The following is a 24352-nucleotide window of genomic DNA, read 5'->3' on the forward strand; positions in this document are numbered from 1 at the left end:
GGGGTTTTTTATTTCATTTTATTGTATTAGAAAATCCATGAGGTTAAGTCTCCAGAAATTATTGCTTTTAAATGTTGTATAATAAGAAATTTGCTTCCACGATGAGACTGAATAATGTGATCTAAAATAAGTCCCGTTACCACCACAGCCAGAATGCTGCAGCAACCGGGGCTAATCTTGTTAATAAACAGAAGCCCTTTGTTCCCCTCTGGAAATAAACCCCAAACATTATTAAAAAATGTTTTTCCTTGCTAAAGTCGCTTAACTTAATTGAAGAGCATTTGACCAAACCTGGAGCTCAAGATGAATTGTGGGAGTGACTGTGGGAGTTGTGTCTCAGTTGCTTTGACACTCCTCTGTGGTCCGAACTTTTCAACTTTGTCTTACTCAAAAGTAAATTAGTCTCAAGGACATTAAGGGTTTGTTCAGCCATTCGGTGGGCAGAAATTTCCAAATTCTTGATTCAGTTAATTAATTGTACTTATTGAGCACCGATTCTGCACAGATCATTGCACTCTACCTATGTTCCCTATAGTATCTCAAGAGGAGATCCCTCACCTCTTAAAATCTTCCTTCCCAACCTGTGCCTCTGACCCCCTCCCTTCACACTTAATCAAAACATTTGCCTCCTTCCTTCTTCCCTCCCTGACCACCACCTTCAACTGTCTGCTCTTGCCGACGGCTTTCCAACATGCTCATGTCTCCCTTATTCTAAAATAGCCAGCATTTACCCCAAAGTTCCCTCCAGTTATTACCCCATCCCTCTCTTACCATTCTTCTCCAAACTCCTTGAGTGAGTTGTCTACTCTCTCTGCCTATACTTCCTTTCCTCCAATTCTCTCTTTGGCCCACTCCAATCTGGCTTCTTCCTCCACTCCACTGAAACTGCCTTCTGAAAGTTCACCAGTGATTTCTTCAATCCACATCTGATGGCCTCTAGTCCAGCTTAATCCTCCTCAACTGCTGACTCCTTTGACACTGTGAACCACCCTCCTCTACTGGAAACATTAGTCGACCTTGCTTTCACTGACATTGTCTTCAGGTTCTCCTCCAATCTCTTGGGCGGTTCATTCTCAGTCTCTTTTGCAGGCTCCTCTTCTGGTTCCCACCCCCTATCTGTGGAAGTCCTTGAAGGCTCAGTTGTGGGTCCCCTTCTATTCTGTACCTACATTCACTTCCTTAGAGAACTCATTTGCTTCCATGACATTAGCTACCATCTTTATGAGTATGATTCCCAAATCTACATCTCCACCCCAACCCCTTTCCTTCTCTGCAGTCTCATATTTCCTCTTGCTTTCAAGACATCTCTAATTGGATATCCGCCAATACCTCAAACTTCAATATATTCAAAATGGCATTCCTCTTATTCCCATTCAAATCCTGTCCTTCCCATGACTTTCCCATAACTGTAGACAGCACCTATCTCACAAGCAAAGAACCTTGGCGTTATCCTCGACTCATCTCATTCATTCAACCCACAGATTCAGTCTGTGACCAAATCCTGTCAGTTCAACCTTCACAACATTATTAAAATCCACCTTTTGCTCTTCCTCCAAACTGCTCCCTCATTAATTCAAGCACTTATCCTATGCCACCTTGATTACTTCATCAGCCTCCTTGCTGTCTTCCGTGCCTCTTCTCTCCCTACATTTCAGTGCATACTACACTTTGTTGCCCAGGTCATTTTTTGACAAAACTGTGCTGTCCGTGTTTCCCCACTCCTCAAGATACTCCAAGATTTGCCCATCCACCTCCACATCAAACAGAAACTCCTTACCATAGGCTTCAAACCACTAAATCACCTTGCCCTTGTCTACATTACCTCCCTAATTTCTTACTTAAACCCAGCCTGCGCTCTTCTCTCCTCTAATTCCAACCTCCATCTTGTCTATCTTGCCTCCAACCCCTTGTCCCTACCCTGCCTCTGTACTGGACCTCCCTCCCCATTTATATCCAACAGATGATCACTCTTCCCACCTGCAAAGTTTTCTTAAAAGCACATTTCCTCCTAGAGGCCTTCCCCAACTAAGCTGTCATTTCCCCTTCTCCCATTGCCCTTGCACTAGAACTAATCAGTGAATCAATCATATTTATCTAGCTCTTGCTGTGTGCAGAGCACTGTACTAAGTACTTGGGTAAGTAAAATATAACAATATAACAGACACATTCCCAGTCCACAGTGAGCTTACAGTCTAAATAACTTGTCTAACTTGTCTAGTCTAACTTGTTTAGCTCTTACTATGTGCCAAGCACTGTTCTAAGCACTGGGGTAGATACACGTTAATCAGGTTGGACACAGTTTCTGTCTCACTTGGGGCTCACGGTCTAAGTAGGGGTGAGTAGGATTTAATCCTAGAGAAGCAGCATGGCTCAGTGGAAAGAGCACGGGCTTGAGAGTCAGAGGTCATGGGTTCTAATGCCACCTCTGCCACTTAGCAGCTGTGACCTTGGGCAAGTCACTTAACTTTTCTGTGCCTCAGTTACCTCATCTGTAAAATGGGGATTAAGACTGTGAGCCCCACGTGGGACAATCTGATTACCTTATATCCCACTAGCGCTTAGAACAGTACTTGGCATATAGTAAGCACTTAACAAATGCCATCATTATTATTAATCCACATTTTATTAATGAAGTAACTGAGGCATAGAGAAATTAAATGACTTGCCCAAGGTCACAAAACAGACATACAGCCATGCTGGGATTAGAACCCAGGCCCTCTTACTCCAAGATCTGTTCTCTTTCCATTCGGCCATGCTGCTTCTTGGATTTGCACCTTTTATTTACTCTTTCCTCAGCCTTACAGCACTTATGTACATACCAGTATTTCATTTATTTATATTAATATATTTCTCCCTTCTAATAATAACAATAATAATAATTACGGTATTTGTTAAGAGCTTACTCTGCTCCAGGTACTGTACTAAGCACTGGAGTGGATACAAGCTAATCAGGTTGGACCCAGTCTCTTTCCCATGTGGAACTCACAGTCTCAATACCCATTTTACAAATGAGGGAGTTGAGGCAAAGAGAAGTAAAGTGACTTGCCCATGGTTATACAGCAGACAAGTGGTGGAGTTGGGATTTGAACCCATGACCTTCTGACTCCCAGGCCCTTCCTCAATCCACTATGCCATACTCTGCTAGATTCTAAGCTCATTATGGACAGGGAATGTATCTACCAACTCTGTTATATTGTACTCTCCTATGTGCTTTGTGTGATGTTCTGCACACAGTAAGGGCTCAATAAATATGCTTAATTAATTAATTGATTAATTACACTAAGCCCTTGGTAGACAGTCATTCATTCATTCAATTGTATTTATTGAGCACTTACTGTGTGAAGAGCACTGTTCTAAGTGCTTGGAAAGTGCTATTCAGACATGATCCCTGCCATCAGGAGCTTACAATCTAGTGGGAGGAGATTTCTTCCAGTGGGTAGCACTGAGTCCTGTATTCATTCATTCATTCATTCAATGGTATTTATTGAGCGCTTACTATGTGCAGAGCACTGTACTAAGCGCTTGGGATGAACAAGTCGGCAACAGATAGAGACAGTCCCTGCCGTTTGACGGGCCTACAGTCTAATCGGGGGAGACGGACAGACAAGAACGATGGCAATAAATAGAGTCAAGGGGAAGAACATCTCGTAAAAACAATGGCAACTAAATAGAATCGAGGCGATGTACAATTCATTAACAAAATAAATAGGGTAACGAAAATATATACAGTTGAGCGGACGAGTACAGTGCTGTGGGGATGGGAAGGGAGAGGTGGAGGAGCAGAGGGAAAAGGGGAAAATGAGGGTTAAGCTGCGGAGAGGTAAAGGGGGGATGGCAGAGGGAGTAGAGGGAGAAGAGGAGCTCAGTCTGGGAACGCCTCTTGGAGGAGGTGAGTTTTAAGTAGGGTTTTGAAGAGGGAAAGAGAATCAGTTTGGCGGAGGTAAGGAGGGAGGGCGTTCCAGGACCGCGGGAGGACGTGACCCAGGGGTCGACGGCGGGATAGGCGAGACCGAGGGACGGTGAGGAGGTGGGCGGCGGAGGAGCGGAGCGTGCGGGGTGGGCGGTAGAAAGAGAGAAGGGAGGAGAGGTAGGAAGGGGCAAGGTGATGGAGAGCCTTGAAGCCTAGAGTGAGGAGTTTTTGTTTGGAGCGGAGGTTGATAGGCAACCACTGGAGTTGTTTAAGAAGGGGAATGACATGCCCAGATCGTTTCTGCAGGAAGATGAGCCGGGCAGCGGAGTGAAGAATAGACGGGAGCGGGGCGAGAGAGGAGGAAGGGAGGTCAGAGAGAAGGCTGACACAGTAGTCTAGCCGGGATATAACGAGAGCCCGTAACAGTAAGATAGCCGTTTGGGTGGAGAGGAAAGGGCGGATCTTGGCGATATTGTAGAGGTGAAACCGGCAGGTCTTGGTAACGGATAGGATGTGTGGGGTGAACGAGAGAGACGAGTCAAGGATGACACCGAGATTGCAGGCCTGAGAGACGGGAAGGATGGTCGTGCCATCAATGGTGATAGAGAAGTCTGGGAGAGGACCGGGTTTGGGAGGGAAGATGAGGAGCTCAGTCTCGCTCATGTTGAGTTTTAGGTGGCGGGCCGACATCCAGGTGGAGACGTCCCGGAGGCAGGAGGAGATGCGAGCCTGAAGGGAGGGGGAGGGGACAGGGGCGGAGATGTAGATCTGCGTGTCATCTGCGTAGAGATGGTAGTCAAAGCCGTAAGAGCGAATGAGTTCACCGAGGGAGTGAGTGTAAATGGAGAACAGAAGAGGGCCAAGAACTGACCCTTGAGGAACTCCAACAGTTAAAGGATGGGAGGGGGAGGAGGCTCCAGCGAAGGAAACCGAGAATGACCGGCCAGAGAGGTAAGAGGAGAACCAGGAGAGGACAGAGTCCGTGAAGCCAAGGTGAGATAAGGTATGGAGGAGGAGGGGATGGTCGACAGTGTCAAAGGCAGCAGAGAGGTCAAGGAGGATCAGAATGGAGTAGGAGCCATTGGATTTGGCAAGAAGGAGGTCATGGGTGACCTTAGAGAGAGCAGTCTCGGTAGAGTGGAGGGGACGGAAGCCAGATTAGGGGGTCTAGGAGAGAATGGGAGTTAAGGAATTCTAAGCATCGATTGTAGACGACTCGTTCTAGGATTTTGGAAAGGAAGGGTAGTAGGGAGATAGGGCGATAACTGGAGGGGGAAGTGGGGTCAAGAGCAGGTTTTTTTAGGATGGGGGAGACGTGGGCATGTTTGAAGGCAGAGGGGAAGGAGCCCTTGGAGATTGAGTGGTTAAAAATAGAAGTTAAGGAAGGTAGGAGGGCAGGGGCGATGGTTTTAAGAAGGTGAGAGGGAATGGGGTCCGAGTCGCAGGTGGAGGGGGTGGCACTTGCGAGGAGGGAGGAGATCTCCTCTGAGGATACTGCAGGGAAGGATGGGAAAGTAGGGGAGGGGGTTGGTGGGGGGGAGGGGAGAGGCGGAGGGGTGACTTTGGGGACCTCAGACCTGATCGTGTTTATTTTCGTGAGGAAATAGGTGGCCAGATCATTGGGGGTGAGAGATGGGGGAGGGGGAGGAACAGGGGGCCTAAGGAGAGAGTTAAAGGTCCGGAACAATCGGCGGGGGTGACGGGCATGGGTGTCGATGAGGGAGGAGAAGAAACTTTGCCTGGCAGAGGAGAGGGCAGAGTTAAGGCAGGAAAGGGAGGGCAGAGTTAAGGCAGGAAAGGATAAATTTGAAGTGTGTGAGGTCGGCTTGGTGCTTGGACTTTCGCCAGCAGCGCTCAGCAGCTCGAGCATAGGAGCGTAGGAGGCGGACGGAGGAGGTGATCCAGGGCTGTGGGTTAGTGGAGCGAGAGCGGCGGAGGGAAAGGGGGGGCGAGAGAGTCGAGATGAGTAGAGAGGGTGGAGTTGAGAGCGGAGACCTGATCGTTGAGAGTGGGAAGAGAGGACAGGGCGGCAAGGTGAGGCGAGATGCTATTGGAAAGACGGATGGGATCGAGAGAGCGGAGATCTCTGTGGGGCAGCAGCGAAGATTTGCAGGGGGAGGGAGTGTGAGAGATGAGGCAGGTGAGAAGGTTATGGTCAGAGAGAGGGATTTCAGAGTCGGTGAGGGAGGAGATAGTGCAGCTGTAGGAGATGACGAGATCAAGGGTGTGACCGAGTCAGTGAGTGGGTGCGGTATGGTGGAGGAGGAGGTTGGCAGAGTCGAGGAGGGATAGCAGGCGGGCGGCAGAGGAGTCGTCGGGTACATCCATATGGATGTCGAAGTCTCCAAGGATCAGAGTGGGCAGAGAGAAGGAGAGAAGGAAGGTGAGAAAGGGGTCAAGGTGGTTGAAGAAGTCGGAGGTGGGACCGGGAGGGCGGTAGATGACAGCGACAAGTAACCGGAGGGGGTGGTAGAGGCGAATGATATGGGCTTCGAAGGAGGGGAAGGAGAGGGAGGGGGGAGGAGGGATAGTGCGGAAGCGGCAACGGGGCGAGAGGAGGAAGCCAACACCTCCTCCCTTACCGGTGAGTCTGGGGGAGTGGGAGAAGGAGAGACCTCCGCTGGAGAGAGCGGCAGCGGAGACCGTGTCTTCGGGAGAGAGCCACCTTTCCGAAAGGGCGAGGAGAAGGAGAGAGCGAGAGAGGAAAAGGTCATGGATGAAAGGTAGCTTACCTGAGTAAGCTTGTAGTAAGTCCAGCTGCTATACATTAGCTCTCAATCAGCGCTTCCTGGCTATTACTGTGTCTGCATGATGAGAAAGGAATCAGGGTCAATACCTTAATATTTTTACACCTGATCTTGGCCCTGGAATGTTTGACCAGTGGAGAAAGCATCATCTTCTAGACTGTGAGCCCATTTTGCGGTATGGATTTCTCTATTTGTTCCTGAATTGTACTTCCCAAGAATTTAGTACATTGCTCTGCACACAGTAAGCGCTCAATAAATATGATTGAATTACTTGACAGTTGAGTAGGAGGTGGATTGTTTCAGCTTCGGTTCTATACCAAGGTGGAGGTCGGTGGGCAGCTTCTGCTCTTTGGTCTCTGTGCAAAAGTATCTAGTTTTCAATTATTTATCATAAATGATTTATTCTTATTAGTGTCCATCTCCCCCCTCCCCCAAGACTATAAGCTCATTATGGGCAGAGATTTCTGTTAATTTTGTTGTATTATACTCTCCCAAGTGCTTAGAACAGTGGTCTGCACATTGTAAGTGCTCAATATATACCACTGATTGATTGTTATGTCCCTGGCTGTTCAGTTTTCATCTCTTCCCTGACTAGACCCAGATAGCAGTGCCCAGAATCTCAAGAGGTGGGTCTCTCCTTTCCATGAAAATATCTTTGCAGTCTCCATAATTTTGGAGTCACTGTAATCTTGGGCATAAGGTGTAGTCACCCCAAGCTTAGTCTCAGAGGAGAATATTTCCCTTCTCTAAGAACCTGAAAATTGACCCACCTAAGAGAAACTTTTTAACTATCTTTTTCCTCCCTTTCCTTATAGTGATGTACTAGTATGGTAACTGCTCCCTCTTGGATCCTCTTAGTGTCTCCCTCCACTTCAGTCTATACTTCACTCTGCTGCCCAGATCATTTTTTTTGAGAAAACTGTGCAGTCCATGTCTCCTCAAGAACCTCATGTGGTTGCCCATCCGCTTCTGCATCAAACAGAAACTCCTTAACATGGGCTTTAAAGCACTGAATCACCTTGCTTCTTCCTATCTTACCTCCCGGATTTCCTACTATCACCCATGTAGTAGGAATGTTAGCAAAATGGAGGAGACAGCATGGCTTATCGCTCATGAATTCAAAAGCAAGTTACTATTATTATGAGGGTATATATTTTTCTGGCATTTGTTACGTACTTACTATATGTCAAGCATTGTCCTAAGCCCTGGGGTAGATACAAGTTAATCAGGTTGGATACAGTCCCTGTCTCACACAGAGCTCACAGTCTAGGTAGGAGGGGGAAGAGGGATTTAAACTCCATTTTACAGTTGAGGAAACTGAGACACAGAGAAGTTAAGTGACTTGCCAAAGGTCACCCATTAGGCAACTTGCAGGGCTGGAATTAGAACCCAGGCCCTCTAATCCCAGGCCTGTACTCTTTCCACTAGGTCATGCTACTTCTCATAGTCTTTCAGACACCGTTTATCAAGTAGAAGGGAGGAAGGCTCTCAACAGCGACTGCACCCTCTAATGTTCTTCTAATTAAGCACTCCATGTTCTTCATTTTATCTGCAAACATCATACTTTGTAAGTAATTTAAATGTAATTTGTTATCTGATTAAATAATCTGATAAATTTGTATTTTCTTTTTAATTTATTAAGCAGGCATTGATTCACTGGTTTTGTCAATATCAACATTTATTAACTGAAAGATATTGCACATCAGTCAAGAATGACCTTCCCAATTAAGGTGCCCCTTTAAAATAAATTCACTAAAAGTGTGTCTGCACATATATTTTTTAGCTCACTCCATTCACTCTGCAGTAGGGTGTCGTGCGTGCATGTATGATCCAGTCTTCAGAGAACAGAGGACTTTACTTGATCTTCTACAGTCATTACTTACCTGGGTTCAATAGTGATCCCTGTTGATCAGACTGGGAGGAGTGGGGATTGGACATCCCAAAAAGAACAGGAGAGGAAAGCGGTCCCCTGGCTAGAAGATGCTGAAAGGGGGTTCAGGTGAAAAAGGGAAGGGGGAGGTGGGAAATGGATCAAGTTCATTGTTTTCAAAACTTGGGTTTGCCACCCAATATTAAGGTAATAACCTAATTTGTGGGTACAAACAAAGATGGCCAGGAGGGATCACCAAATTAATCATTAGCGGGTATTTATTGAGGGCTTCCTCTGTGCAATGCACTGTACTCAATGCTTGGGAGAAAACAGTAGTTAGTAGACACGATCCCTGCAGCAGGAGGGAGACCGTCTCTCTCCGTCTCTCCCCTGACTCCACTGCTCAGACAGTAATGACCTGGGATTCTGAAGAACAAAGAACCAGGCCCATGCAGAAAGAGAAGGTATCAGGCAACTCCACTATTATCATCATCATCATCATCAGTGGTATTTATTGAGTTCTTACTGTGTGCAGAGTGCTCTACTAAGCACTTGGGAGAGTAGTAGTAGTACTGAGGAGGATACAGACATTAATATAAGTAAATAAGATTGTAAATACCTTTTTAATGGTGTATGTTTAAATGCTTACTACATGTCAAACTCTGTTCTAAGCACTGGGATAGAAACAAGTTAATTAGGTTGGACGGAGTTCCTGTCCCTCATGGGGCTCACAGTCTAAGTAGGCAGGAGAATAGGTATTCAATCCTCATTAAACAGAAGATGAAACTGAGGCACAGAGAAGGTAAGTGACTTGCCCAAGATAACATAGCAAGCAATTGGCAGGGCTTGGAGTTGAACCCATAGTCTTTGACTCTCAGGCCTGTGCTCTTTCCACTAGGCAACATTGCTTCTCCTTGTAGGGAGGGATCAGATCCACCCACTCTTTAATTGTACTTTCCCAACTACTTATTATAATGCCCGGCACACAGTAAGTGACCAATAAGTGCCATTGATCGATTGATTGATTAGGCAGTACCAGTCAGTATTTGGCAGAAGGGAACCTGAGATTTTTGGGTGGGGAGATCAAGTTTCTGCAAACCCCTATCATGGTTCAACTATAGAAAGCAGAAATTGGACTTGGGTTTAAACCATTTAATTTGTCCCATAAAGCCATGTCCCTACCTTCTTATGATAGACCTGTATAACTAGGCTTGAATCATCCAGAAATTGAGGGGAAATCAAGGTTTGGGACATGGGAGGGGGTCTCCAGGATCCTGTCCCCATTGAGGTAATTCTTACACCAACATAGATCCTCTGAGCAGTTCACATTAGGAGACAGCGTCAAACATATTTCCTAGAAGTTACTACCTGGTAAACTGGAAGGAGGCACACACAAAGAGAAGCTGTGTAGCCTAGTTGAAAGACCATGGGAGTCAGATGACCTGGGTTCTAATTCCCACTCTGTCTCTTGTCCGCTGTGTGATCTAGGGCAACTCACTTCACTTTTCTGTGCCTCAGTTTCCTCCTCTGCAAAATGGGGATTAAGACAGTGAATCCCATGTGGGACAGGGACTGTGTCCAACCTGATTACCTTATACCCACCCCAGTGTTTAGTACAGATACTGACACATAGTAAATGTTTAACAAATACCACAAACAACAAACAAAGAAGGCAGTAACCTAGACCTTGAGGCCTAGTGAATCAGTTTCAAACCACGAAAAAAAAAGAGAGGTGGGCTGTGGGCAGACCACTACAGGAGGTAGACAAGTCAGTTGGGAAGCAATAGAAGGTGTGCATCTTGCCTAGATATTTTCAGTCATGTTTACACACTTGGATAAGAACTTCCCATCAGTATCGCGATCTTCAACATTGAAGACAAAAGCCCATCTATATATCAATGAATATACATAGAACGAGCATGGCTTAATGGAAAGAACACGGACAAGCATGTTGGGAGGACGAGGGTTCAAAGCCCAGATCATCCACTTACCTGCTGGGTGACCTTGGGTAACTCACTTCATTTGCCTGTGCCTCTGTTTTCTCATTTATAAAATGGGAATTTAAATGTCTATTCTCCCTCTCTCTTAGACCCTGAGCCTTTTGTTGATACAGGAACTGTGTCTGAGCTGATTCTCTTGCTTCTATCCCGGTGCTTATTACAGTGCTTGACATAGAGTTAATGTCTGTCCCCTCTTCTGGACTACAAGCTCCTAGTGGGTAGGGTTCGAATCCCGGCTCTGCCACTTGTCAGCTGTGTGACTGTGGGTGAGTCACTTAATTTCTCTGTGCCTCAGTTCCCTCATCTGTAAAATGGGGATTAAAACTGTGAGCCTCACATGAGACAACCTGATTACCCTGTATCTACCCCAGCGCTTAGAACAGTGCTCTGCACATAGTAAGCGCTTAACAAATACCAACATTTATTATTATTATTAAGGACGATGTCTGCCAACCCTACGGCAGGGACAGATGGTCCTCCTTGGGGACATTCAAGCCCCAGATGCTTCCCTGGGGCTCAGAGAGCTTCAGCTAAGTTGCGGGGGAGCCTGCTTTTCTGTGGATAGTTAGCATCATTCTTGAAATGGTCCTTGCTTCCCATCCCTGCAGTAGCTTATCCTGCTCCTGTGGACCTGTTCTCCCCATTAGCCTGGAAGATCCTTGAAGGAAGGGCCTATGTCCTCTAACTGGGTTGCAGAGAAGCAGTGTGGCCTGGGAGTCAGAAGGACTAGGGTTCTGATCCCAGCTGTAACTTATGTTCTCTGGGCCTCAGTTCCCTCAACCATAAAATGAGAATTAAGACTGTAAGCCCCATGTGGGACAGGGACTGTGAACAATCTGATTGCCAGGTTTCTACCACAGTGCTTAGAACAGTGCCTGGAGTAGTGACTGTAAGATCACCGTGGGCACGGAATGTGTCTGTTTATTGTTACTGTACTCTCCCAAGTGTTTAGTACAGTGTCTGCATACAATAAGCACTCAATAAATAAAATTGAATGAATGAATGAACAAATAACATAAAAAACTCTGGTGAACTATACTTTCCCAAGCACTTAGTACAGTGTTCTGCACACAGTAAGTGCTCAATAAATACAATTGATTGATTGGTTGTTTAACAAATGCCACCATTACTAGTATTACATCCTAACACAAGCTGCGTAATTTTACGACAATAACAGCACTGATGAAACTTCCAGTGGCCCCAGTGACAGTAAAAAATTCATGTATGCTGGTCCAGCCAGTAGAATTTCATCTAAGGATGAGAGAATGTCTCTTCAGTCAGTTAATTGCATTTATTGAGTGCTTACTATTTGCAGAGCATTGTACTAAGTGCTTGGGGAAGTACAGTAGCACAAGAGAGTTGGTTAACACACTCCCTGCCCACAACAAGCTCACACAAACAGACTTCCCTTTTGCACTTGTATCTAAGAGATATACCTGAACTCTATATATCCTTCCCATTCTGACCAAGGGGAGAATTTGGGTCAGAGTCACAGGAAGCTTGTATACGCTCTGTTGCTCTTGGGTCGCATCTACTCTCCAGCATCAAGAGAAAAACAGGTCCAGTCAGATCAGTGGTTGTTCAGCAGAAGAATCCATTAGTGACAGACCAGTGTATTTAACTGGGCCTTGCAGGAGCAATAATAATGATTATGGTATGCATTAAGCATTTACTCTGTGTCGAGCACGTTTCTAAGCACTGAGGTAAATAGAAGTTAATCAGGTCAGATGCAGTCCCTACCACACATAGTGCTCACAGTCTAAGTAGGAAGGAGAAATATTGAATCCTCATTTTTCAGTTGAGGAAACAGAAGTATAGAAGAGTTAAGTGACTTGCCTAAGGTCACACAACAGGCAAGTGGCAGAACCAGGGTTAGACTCTGAAATCCAGGGCCGTGCTTTTTCAAACCTTTCGATCCCTGCTTCCGAATGCTTTACACTATATTGCTTCCTCCAGGAAATAGCTTCTTTAACTGAATCAGTGTGGCCTAGTGGAGTGGATATGGACCTGGGAATCAGAGGACTTGGGATCTAGCCCCAGATCTGCCACTTGTCGCTGAGTGGTCTTGGTAGTTGCTGAGTGGTCTTGTTCAAGCCACTTTACATCTTTGTGCCTCAGTTTCCTCATCTGTAAAATAGAGATTGTCTTACTCTCTCCTTAGATTTTTAGCCCCACATGGGACAGAGACTATGTACAGCTTCATTACCTTGAATCTACCCCAGTGCATAGTACAGTGCTTGGCACATAGTATGCGCTTAACAAGTGTTATTATTGGGGTCTTGTTTATTGAGGGGAGAAGTGTAGCTGAAGGCTAGTGGTTCCCTCCAAAGTCCACAGAAGCATATTTATCTCTCATGAGTATGCTAAAATTTTGACATGCATAAAGTCGAAGAACTAAATCCAATAAGGACACGATGAGCTGCATCCAGTGTGGGAAAGTGTAGTGCAAGCAAGAGGGGAAGTAATAGTAGGGAAGTTTCCATTCTTTCTAGTGGTCCTCCAGTCAAATAAACTGATTCTTTGTCTCCATCTCTCTTCCTCATTGCTGTCCACTCTGTGATTGATTGGTATGCCACCTCATCAAGAAATCAGCCAAGCTAGCAAGTGGACAGCCCTGGAAGCCAACATTGGATTAGATGGAGGCTATGGGGCTGCCTGGAGTGGAGAAGTGCATAGAGCTTTTCTCCAATAATGGGCCACCTAGGATAAAGGGACTGAGTTGCAGAATGGCTGTACTATCCAGGGGCAATTTTTAATGGTATTTCTTAAGCTCTTACCGTGTGCCAGGCACTATACTAAGCAATAGAATAGTTACAGGAAAATCATGTTGGACACAGTTCCTGTCCCACATGATGCTCCCATGTTATGGATGAGGTAACTGAGGCACGAAGAAGTTGAGAATTGGCCAAGGTCACAAAGCAGACCTGTGGAAAGAGTCTGGGCCTGGGAGTCAGAGGATCTGGATTCTAATCCTTACTCGGACATTTATCTGCTGTGTGACTTTGGGCAAGTGACTTCCCTTCCCTTCCCTGTGCCTCAGTTCCCTCATCTGCAAAATGTGTATTCAATATCTGTGCCACCTCCTATTTAGAATGTGAGCCCCGTGTAGGACCTGATTATCTTACATCTACCCTAGCACTTAGTACAGTGTTTGGCACTTAGTAAGTGCTTAACAAATTCAGTGCTTTTCAGTGTAGAGTCTCTCCTATTTAGATGATACATGGAGTTTGGCTTTCTGGAGTGGATATTGTCAGCTTGGTCTGGCTCTAGCTCTGCCTTTTCCTGCATTATTCCTCAAAAAGTTATTCTTACTCTGCCTTCTGCATGCCAGTGTGTGTGTTGGTGGTTGCAATCCCTTAACAGAAGTGAACTCCTTAACCTTGCACAGGAAAAACGGCAAGAGCAAGAGTTAAACTCAGATCTGGTGGGTAAAAATCTATTGCCAACCAATTCTTCAGAAACTCTGCCTCATTAGTTTGATGCCAGATTTAGCCAACCTGCCTATTTGCTTCTGTCAAATACTAGCACTTCTGTAATACAAACTGAGGAGTTTGTAAGGAGGAGTTTTCGGGTCAATAAAATCAATATCCATAACTAAAATTCAGTCTGACCATATATTTCTTTTGAGTGTAAATGGAATAATCTATCTATTTCCAGACAAATGGCAAAGCCTCCGGAAGGGAGGGAACAATAATGACTTGCAAGACCCACTGAGGAGTCTTACACATCTCTCTCATCCAGATGAAAAAGACAGGAATGGCAGGGGCCCATTGGCACTGTGAAGCTTTCCTCTTTATCTCTGGCTAGGTGATAACCCTCTCAATTTTTCTCTCTCCTCCTACTAAATTATAAATTATCTGAGGTCAGGGATCATGTGCTCTAACCCTATTGTACTCTCCCAAGTGCTTAATACAATGCTCTGCACAGAGTTAGTGCTCAAGAAAAAGCAGTGAGAGGTTGAGCTGTTGATCTCAGGCTTAGTATTTTTTTCAAATATTCAACCAAAGACAGAGAACCTAGGAGAGAGTGGCAGTTGCACTGCACGAAGCCACTGGCCCGAAGGACAATCCAAATCACCTTAAATCAACTCATCAATTCAAGTAGGCACATCTCTTCCATGAGGCCTTCCCAGATTAAGTCCCTGCTTTCCTCTTCTCCCACTCCCTTCTGCACCTCCATGACTTGCTCCTTTGGTTCGTCCCCCCTCCCAGCTGCACGGTGCTTATGTACATATCTGAAACTATTTGTACTGATGTCTGTCTTCCCACCCCAAACCTGAAAGCTTGTTGTGGGCAGGGAATTTGTCTGTTTATTGTGGTGCTGTACTCTCCCAAATGCTTAGTACAGTGTTCTCCATACAGTAAGCACTCAATTAATGTGATTGAATGGAATGAAGTTCCAAGAGACCCTAGGAGGGGTACAGGATGCAGGTGCACATTGACTAAGCTACGCCTAACTGGACTACAGGCATTACTAGTGCCCCTATCTGTTTGTACTCCAAACAGTTTGAAGGGGTTGGTTTATTAGCTGTATCCTCTGATTGATTCCTACACACAAGATACGATGGACTGGAAGATCTACCAATCTTCCTATGTGGTGAAACTATAGTGGGCCACAGAAATCAAGAGAGAAAGAGAGAGACTATTTCTGAAAAATCAAAATCAGTATCTTTCTCTGTCCCCTGCCCTATTTCCCCATTACACTTATCTCCTCCCAGCCAGGTATGGAGGAAGGTCAGGAAGGAGGCAAAGGGTGATCCTGGGAGGCTGTGTTTGAGCACTGTTTGGGAAGGAGGGAGAGAAGATACGGAGGGGAGATCCAGGAGGGATGGTCTAAATGGAGGAGGACAGGAAGGCCACTTCGAGAGGGGTGGAACCTGGGATCACTGGAATATCCCACGTCCTCCTTCCCTATCTCCAAGCCTTTCATGCTAGCCAGGGGACTAACTCAGCACGAACTATTTAGACAATGGAGGAAGCACAAGATACTGCAGCAGTTAATCTGCTCATCTTGTAAAACTTTGCCAAATAAGTGGGTTGTAGTTCAGAATGATTATAATCCTTCAGGAAAGCCCTGTGGAGTCTGGATGGTTCTGGGAACCCTCACCTTTTCTTCCTGAGAATTTGGATTGCTTTCAGATGTACAAGCCTCTTTTGAAATAGTGCTGCTGAAGAAGCCCTTGAGGACTTAAAGAGGTCAGTGATAGGTCTGGTCTAGTCCACTGGCATCTTGGGAATCTCCCAAGAGTTCAGAGGCCACATGAGCTGGTGACCTCCAAGAAGATCTTCCAAACTGTATTTAGATCTCCATGATGGTTCCCCAGTAGTAGGCTGAGAAAGACAGGGCTAGGGAAAATAAAAACCATTACTTTTTGCCTCAGTTGGCAGAAAGTAGCTCCCTCTAGTAGGGCAAGAGGAGAATAAAGCCTACTGTGGGCCTGACAAAACCAAGGGTCCACCTATCTGTCTGTAGTGAACCTAGACTCCCCCTGATTCTTCCTAAGCCTGAATCTCAAACATATTTTTCCCCGAAAATGGCAGTAATTAGAAGCCATAAAAATGGACTTGAAACAGTTCATTATTATAATTGTTACAATCACCATCATCATTATTATTCATTACTAATAATAATATCAATAATTTATTAAGCACTTACCCTGTGTCAAGCACTGTTCTAAGCACTGGGATAATCCCAATTTAATCAGGTTTGACCCAGTCCCTGTTCCATATGGGACTCACAGCCTAAGAACTGAAAAATAAATGCAGAAATGAAATGGTGGGTCATTCATCACTAAGGTACAAAATATGCATCTAGGTGGGAAGTGTAGAAGAATGGAGGCCATCTCCCAAAATCCATCAGGCAGTTCACAACTCACAGTTCATCTCTATACCACCCGGTATTTGAAGCCCAACATTCAGATGGGGGAACTCCAGATATATCTGGAAAAGTATGAATAGAACCTCTGGACCCAGAAAACTTGACCTGTACCCCGAACATAGAAAGGTTTTGTGGCTTGCCAGCCTACAGTTGAGGAATTCACCAAATAAGAGGATCACTGTTTGTAAACTTGGGCTGGTTTCATGCTACCATGCGAAGCTCGTTTTGGTGCGGCCTCTAGCGGAGCAGAGGGAGTAGATGAAAGAGTGGAGTGTCCTTGTGAATTCTTTTCTACCATCCATTTATTTTCCAAATGACCATCTTGAGTGAGGTCACTGAGATTCATGCATAACCCTGACGATTGTCACAAAATATATTACTTAGGAATACATTGTTCATAACTATGTGGGTGAATGGCAATAACTTTACATTCGAGGATTTCAAAACCATTGCAAATGACGGCGCTAAACTGAAAGGTGAAGAATATGATTCAGAGGCAAGGTGTATTGGAGAGCCAGGCACAAACCCATTATAGTTTCCCATTGTGAAATGTATCCCAAGTGATTTTGGGTGACGTTTATCAGCAAACAGTTATTATTACTATTTTATTATTACCTCAGTTAGCATTTATATAGCACTTTATATTTTCAAGGAGCTTTTCAATCATGTTTATTAGAGAGTGGGCAGCATCATAGACACAGGTAGAAGAAACTCAAAGCATTACAGAGAGAGGAAAGTCTGTATATTTTCAGATTCTTTTGGCAATAATTATTTTAACACTAATTCTATCATTCTCCTGAAAACCATGTTTTCCAATAATTAACCATGAAATAACACAAACCTCCACCACCATGAAATTAACAAACCCCAAACACAGATACAAAAGATATGACAAAGAAAAGGAAGATGTTGTCTAGAGATCTAACCAGAGTTTAACAGCATTTGCTGTCCTGAAGGCTTTATTCTATCTAATCCACCCAGGAAATCCTTGGGGACTCACCTCCGTACACATGACCCAAAGGAAATCAGGCATCTGGCTTAATGGAAATTGGGCAGTGTTTTTAAATGGACTTTAATGCTCTTTCCCTGCTTTCAATTCTATTTTTGTTGGGTTTCTAGGAGAATTTGTATCCATGGGAAATATACACGGGGACATTTATTACACTGTGGAACGGCAAGTGAAGAACAGGAAATAGAGGTGGAAACTAAGAAAAGAGGGGAGAAGGGAGTTGGGGACATATAGAGAGGTCAGTGCAAATTTTGCAGATGGAATTGCAATTTCCTAGCTAAGTGAAATGTAAAAATTGTTTGCGACGAGGATCTCAATCCCCACTCATGCAGATTCAGCCTACTGTCATCTAACCTGCCATTATGAGGGATAGCAACTGCCTGTTTGGCATCCTTGTGATCAGCCCCAATTCTTTCAACCTTTCTTCCAAATCTTCAAATTTTGTGGCCCATCTTTGATTCAGGTTATTCCCTGGGACCTCTCTGATGTCTACCAATATTCTTAGAATTCAGGGAAGTAACACGGAATAGAGAAGGGACTGGCATTGGGAAAAGTTTGGATAAAAGATGGGAAGTGTTGGAGGAAAGTTGGTGTAGAACTAAGGAGTTCATGAAGGGTTTATCTTGGTGTGAGATGGACCGGAGTAAAGATGTGATAGACTTTAATGGGAAAGACATTTGAGCAAGTAAGGAGCCCAGTGTAGGGGAAATGTCAGTGACAAAAATAATCTCTAGAGCAATTGACATCAATAACGTTTTATGATTGAGGCAAATGATTCAGTAGTATTTTTTTCCAGGACAGGAAAGCAATGGAATATCTTGAATGAGCATCACATTTGCTGTGACATTAGCTAAGGAGAAATTACAAGATTGATTGATCCCCTTGCTTCTAAGCATAAACTGTGATCATCAACTGGGGTCATAGAGACATCTTCCTCTAGTTTTGAATTCAGCGTATTTGAGATTATCACAGACTTTTGCCACTAAAGCAATCAGACTACGTGGGTTAACAGACCTGTTGAATTGAGATTCTCCCAGTATGAAAATACCTATTTAACAGCCAGAACTCCCTCACTTGAGAAGAGGAGAGGAGATTTTTCAGTTTGCATGGGTACAATTTTCTAACTCATTGAATTAAACCTGAATAGGTCCTTTGGAATATTTTCTGGAAACAATGGGGAGTATATTTTCCAGTCATATATATGTAGATCTCAATATAGATAGAGAAACCTATTGGCTTAGAAAATGAGGCTACTGACAGTGAAATTTTAGCAATTTGTGTGTGTGTATGTGTGTGTGTGTTGTGGGGGTGGGGATGGCAAGGGGTTCAGTAACTAACAAAACCTGTGCATATCCAACCATTTCTTTGGCATGGTTTTCCCTTTCTGTACCAGAGAATTTTACGTTTGTTACTGAGATGGAGCTGACCCCAGTTTCCTTTCACCATCTTGATGTCACGGACTCCTTGAAGACAGAGTTCCAAGACAGACACTATATTTCCCATTGCTTTGCTCCAGGCTGATTGGTCTTTTGCTGTTGCCTACCATGATCTGTGCCCTGCCATACTGTTTTAGATTTGATTTCATTGTATCTTTAAAACATTTCTCCTTCAGCCACATAAAAGGTTGGAATCTACAACTGCTCTACAATTCCTTCATTTGGGTTTGAGTCCAGTGCCATGTCCCTGCTACATTCTGACTTTGAACCTCCCAAAGGACACCACAGCCTTCTTTATTAGGTTTTCTACCACCTTGTTTCCCTGTCCATCATTAGACAATGGTAACAAAGTAACAGGTAGCAATATAGAAGCATGGCCTAGTGGAAAGCACATGGGCCTAGGAGTTAGAGGCCCTGGGCTCTAATCACAGCTCTGCCACCTGTCTGCTGTGTGATTTGGGGCAAGTAACTTAACTTTTCTGTGCTTCAGTTACCTCAGCTGAAAAATGGGGATTAAGATCGTAAGCCTTATGTGGGACAGGGACTGTTTCTAAGATGATTGTCTTGTATCTACCCATGCTTCATATAGTGCCTAACACATAGATAATGCTTAACAGATACTATAAAAAAGCAGAATTCAGTGGTCACATTCAAGTTTTTGTTGCTGATGGGGATCCTTGGATATGTGAAGAGTTAATTGGGCACAGCAGCACAATAGTTAACCAATATTGCTATAATGACTATAATGACTTGAAGAGAGGTTCTTAATCCCCTGCATATCTTTGTTTGTTTGTGTGTGTGTGTGTGATTGTGCTTCCAGGCCAGATTAGAGCTTCTTTATGAAAGATCCCAGGACTTTTTATGATACTTTCAGGCTACTGAGCTGAAAGTATTTCCCAGAGGGTTGAAATCCTCTCTTAATATGTAGTAGCAATAATATTTACTTAGTGCCCAATGGGGCAGGGCACACTTCTGCACACTTTAGAAATATAAAACAAAAAGAGGTGATCCCTTCGCCATCTGTGAAGGACATACATCATCTTCCTGGTTAATTAATCAGTGATATTTATTGAGTGCTTATGGTGTCCAGAGCACTATATTAAGTGCTTAGGAGAGAACAGTGCATTCAGTCAGTCAGTAGACATGATCCCTCTCCAAAAGGAGCTCTCTGCCAAGCACTGAACTAAGCTCTGGGATAGATATAAGATAATCAGATCAGACACAGTCCCTTTCCCACATGGGGTATATAACATAGAAGAGGTTGAACAGGACAGAGCCTGTTTTACTCTGTTGGAAATGAGGAAAAGATCCCAGCAAAACCCCAAAACATCTCAGGGCATCCCAATGTTTTTCTTTTTTTTTTTTTTAAGTAATTGCAGAACCTGGATTTGTTGATGGCATCAAAGGCTTTTGTAGGGTCTGTGAGCATTGAATGAATTAAATTCTTGATGTTATTCTGTACTGTATGTGCAGCAAATAGTATGTCCTCTGTGTCCCATTGGGGAATGAAGCCACATTGCATTTCTCGGAGCATCTGGTTAGCAGTTTTCCTCAGCCATCAGTCCAAGAGGACTTTGGCTTGGATCCTGCTAGCAAGTGAAAGGAACGATAGCCCACACTGACTTCAGTAGTGTGTTCTCTCTCCTCTCTATCTGAAGGTGATGGTGATAAGAAACAGGACTACCAACCCTGCTGTATTGTACTCTCCCAAACGCTTAGTACACATGGTCATTTCTCAGTTAATATCACTGATTAATTGATTGTACTCTCCCCAGCACTTAGTAGAGTGCTCTGCACACAGTACTAGATAAATACCATTGCTTGATTGAAAATGGTGGGCACTTCAAAATCTCATGACATTTCCTCGGTGTTTCATACATGGAGGAAGATCCTGTGACAATATTCTGTCTACTTGTAATCATCATCTGGTAGACCGTCTTATCTGGGAGTTTTGTCATTCTTCGGGACTTTGCAGTGGTGAATTCTTTAAGTGTGGGATCACAAGCCTTGTCCTCCCATGGTGGCAGATAAATGTATTTCTTAGAGTGCCATATCCAATGGCAAAAGATGTGCTAAGGAAATTTTTCGGTGTTTTTGCCACTTCTCCTATATTGTTTTTCTATCTGTCATGACTCTGGAACCAATTCCACTTTTCAGTGCTTTAATGAAGGGAAGGGGTTAATATACATTCTTCAGGAATGCAGGGAATGCCTTTGGTTTTTCATACTGTCAGCTTGTTGTGGGTAGGGAACACATCTACCACTCTGTTATATTGTACTCTCCCAAGTGTTACTCTCCCAAGTGTTTAGTACAGTGCTCTGTACACAGTAAGCACTCAATAAATACAACTGATTGATTGATTGTCAGCCCAGGGTCAGTATAGAATATCTTATCAGACATGCTTAGTACTTTAGTCTGTATCCCCGATATAGACATAAAAATAAAGCATTCAAAGTAATAAATCTGAAGGGGTGTCTCAAAACAAACATGCTTGGGTGCTGGATACTTTTGGATTTGTTTTAATATCTTAATGGATGATCCAAGATTTTGCTCCACCAGAATATAAAATATCTCATTCTCCCATCTCCAGAGTGTGTTTTGCCTAAAGAGCTACTAAAAACTGATTAGGGGACTATTGAGAATTCACTTAGCTGATCCTTTTGCTGGCAGTTTGCTTGCCCATCCTCTACTTTGTTTTGGCCGTGGAGAATTGGCACAAGAATCTCCATCCCATTCAGAATCCAACACAGAACAATCACCCCCATTTTTCCAAAGGGGAAATTTGAGGCCCAGAGAGGTCAGTTGGCTTGCCAGACATCACGCAGAATATCAGGCATGAATGAAATTACTAATTCTCTTGCTTCAGATTACCCACTCAATGTGGGCAGAAAATGTGCCTTTTATATTGTTACATTGTACTCTCCCAAGCACTTACTACAGTGCTCTGCACATAGTGAGTGCTCGGTATATACAACCTACTGACTGGCTGACCCAGATTTCCCAATCCACAGACTGTAGCAGGCATGATAGCCCTCATCATATGCCTAGAGGAAAAAGCACAGGGCTGGCAGTCAGAGGACCTGGGTTTTAATTCTGGCTTGACCATTTGGCTGCTGTCACTTCACTTCTCAGTTTCTTCATCTAGAAAATAGGGATTCAATATGTGTTCTCCCTCCTAATTAGATTGTGAGCCCCACGTGGAGTAAGGACTGCATTTTTGAGGTGATTATCTTTTAACTACCCCTGTGCGCCATACAGTGCTTTTCACATAGCATGCATTTAACAAATACTGTTATTCTTTTAATTATTGTTATTATTATGATAATTACTATTATCATCATCATCATGGTTATTATCTCAATAAATTACTTTTAGTGATTCCCTAGCTGCCCTCCTCAGTTCCAGGTGGAATTTTGGCAATATGAAAAGAAAGAGTGATGTTTTGCAACTATTCATTCATTCATAAATATGGAATTTTAAGACTGTTTTCATCCATTTTCATCTCTAGCTCTATCTCTTTCTAAATATACACCTATAGCTTAAATTTTATTCTGGCAGTTCTTGGTATTTCTGGGAATTCTGGATCTGAAAGTTAAGTGTGAGCTGCTTAGACCAAAAAAAAGTTATATCGTACTGCTTGGAAGAAAATGGCTACAGTTTTCTTCCAATCAATGGGACCAAGAATGAAGCCAGGTTTGTAACGAACAGGAAAGTTATATTTAAATGTTTATTTTAAGTCTTTGTCTCCAGAGTCTTTCAGGAGAGCAATGACTTTGCCAAGGTTTCTGAAGACTGGTGGTGAGAGAACTTCAACATATCTGGCATTTTGTATTCACTCAAGTTTCCATCCAAATATGTGTCTGGGAAGCTGAACAGAAGCCCAAACCCAATTTTTATTTTTTGAAAGAAACCGTGCAGGGATTTTCACTGCAACAGGCCTCCCCATAACTTTTTGGGGAAATTTTCTCTCAATGGAGAAATGTAAAATAGTAGGGGCAGTAGCATGGCCTGGTGGAAAGAACATAGGATTGGGAATACGGAGATAGAGGTTCTAGCTCTGGCTCTACCACCTGCCTGCTGTGTGGCCTTGAGCAAGTTACTTTACCTCTCTGGGCCTCTCTCTTTCCTCATCTGTACAATGGAAGTAATAATTCCTGCCTCTCTTACCCTCCAGGGATGTTGTGAAGTTAAATGGAGATCACTGATGTGAGAGAGCTTTGGAAAACTAAGAGCGCTGTATGAAAAAAAAAAGCATTATTAAGTGTTTGTGCTGATAAAAGATAATTGTAAAGGGATGTTTGGGTCATTTCTGACAGATCTGATTTATGCAAGAAAAAAAAAATCTTCTTGCCTTATCTAGAGAAGCAGAAAGGTTTAGTCAAAAGAGCACGGGACTGGGAGTTAGAGGACCTGGGTTCTAATCTCAGCTCCACCCCTTACCTACTATGTGACCTTGGGCAAGTCACTTAACTTTTCTGTGCCTCAGTTTCCTCATCTGTAAAATGGGGATTAAATCCGAATCTCTCCTACCTATTCCGTGAGCTATATGTGGGACAGAGCCTGTGTCCAAACTGAGAAGCATGTATCTACCACAGAACTTAGAACAGTGCTTGGAACATAGTAAGCACTCAAAAAATACCATAATGAATTAATTCTCTCTGATGGATAGATTTTGTGGACAGAAACGAAATGCATAGAGTCCATAAAGAAGTCATCTGATGCAATGTCCTGCCTCCAGGCAATGGTCTATTAAAAACCTGAGGACCTTCTATCTTCTGTGGATTATCATCTAGAGATGGTAAAGAGTCATGTTGGTAATAATATCTTTATTACTTTTCTGCAGTCTGGCCCCTCCATGCCCATATCCATCTGTGAGCAAAACCATGTTGGGCAATTGCTAAACAGGAACTGTTGGAGAAGCAACAGGGCCCAGTGGGTAAAGCATGGTCCTGGGAGTCAGAAAGACCTGGGTTCTAATCCTTGCTCTTCCATGTGTCTGCTGTGTGACTTTGGGAAAGTCATTTTCTTCTCTGTATCTCAGTTCCCTCATCTGTAAAATGGGGATAGACTGTGAGCCCCATATGGGACAAGGACTGTGACCAATCTGATTACCTTGTATCTACTCCAGTGTTTAGAACAGTCCCTGGCACATAGTAAGTGCAAAACAAATACCATAAGAAAATACTGTCCCTACAAAATGTATCTTTGAGTGTGATTCTCCATCCTCTCTGGATCAGAGACTTGGGCCTCAAGTCTCTCATTTCTGAGCAGCTCTAGTTTGAGATAAAGTAACTGGATGATGAAAATGTCTATTACCAGTTATCTAGAACTGGTTCCAACCTCTCCTCTTAGTTTTTTTGAAATCTGGAGAAAGGCAGGGAGAATTTTCTGCCTTGGAAAATGATGTGTTTTTTTGTCATGGCTTAACAAAATCTTGGGCACATAGGATTAGGCAGTAGTTCTGTGTTGACTTGTAAGGGACAGGGGGAAAAACATTGTTGTA

The sequence above is a fragment of the Ornithorhynchus anatinus genome, chromosome 3 (genome assembly GCF_004115215.2).
Source record: "Ornithorhynchus anatinus isolate Pmale09 chromosome 3, mOrnAna1.pri.v4, whole genome shotgun sequence".
Classification (NCBI taxonomy): domain Eukaryota; kingdom Metazoa; phylum Chordata; class Mammalia; order Monotremata; family Ornithorhynchidae; genus Ornithorhynchus; species Ornithorhynchus anatinus.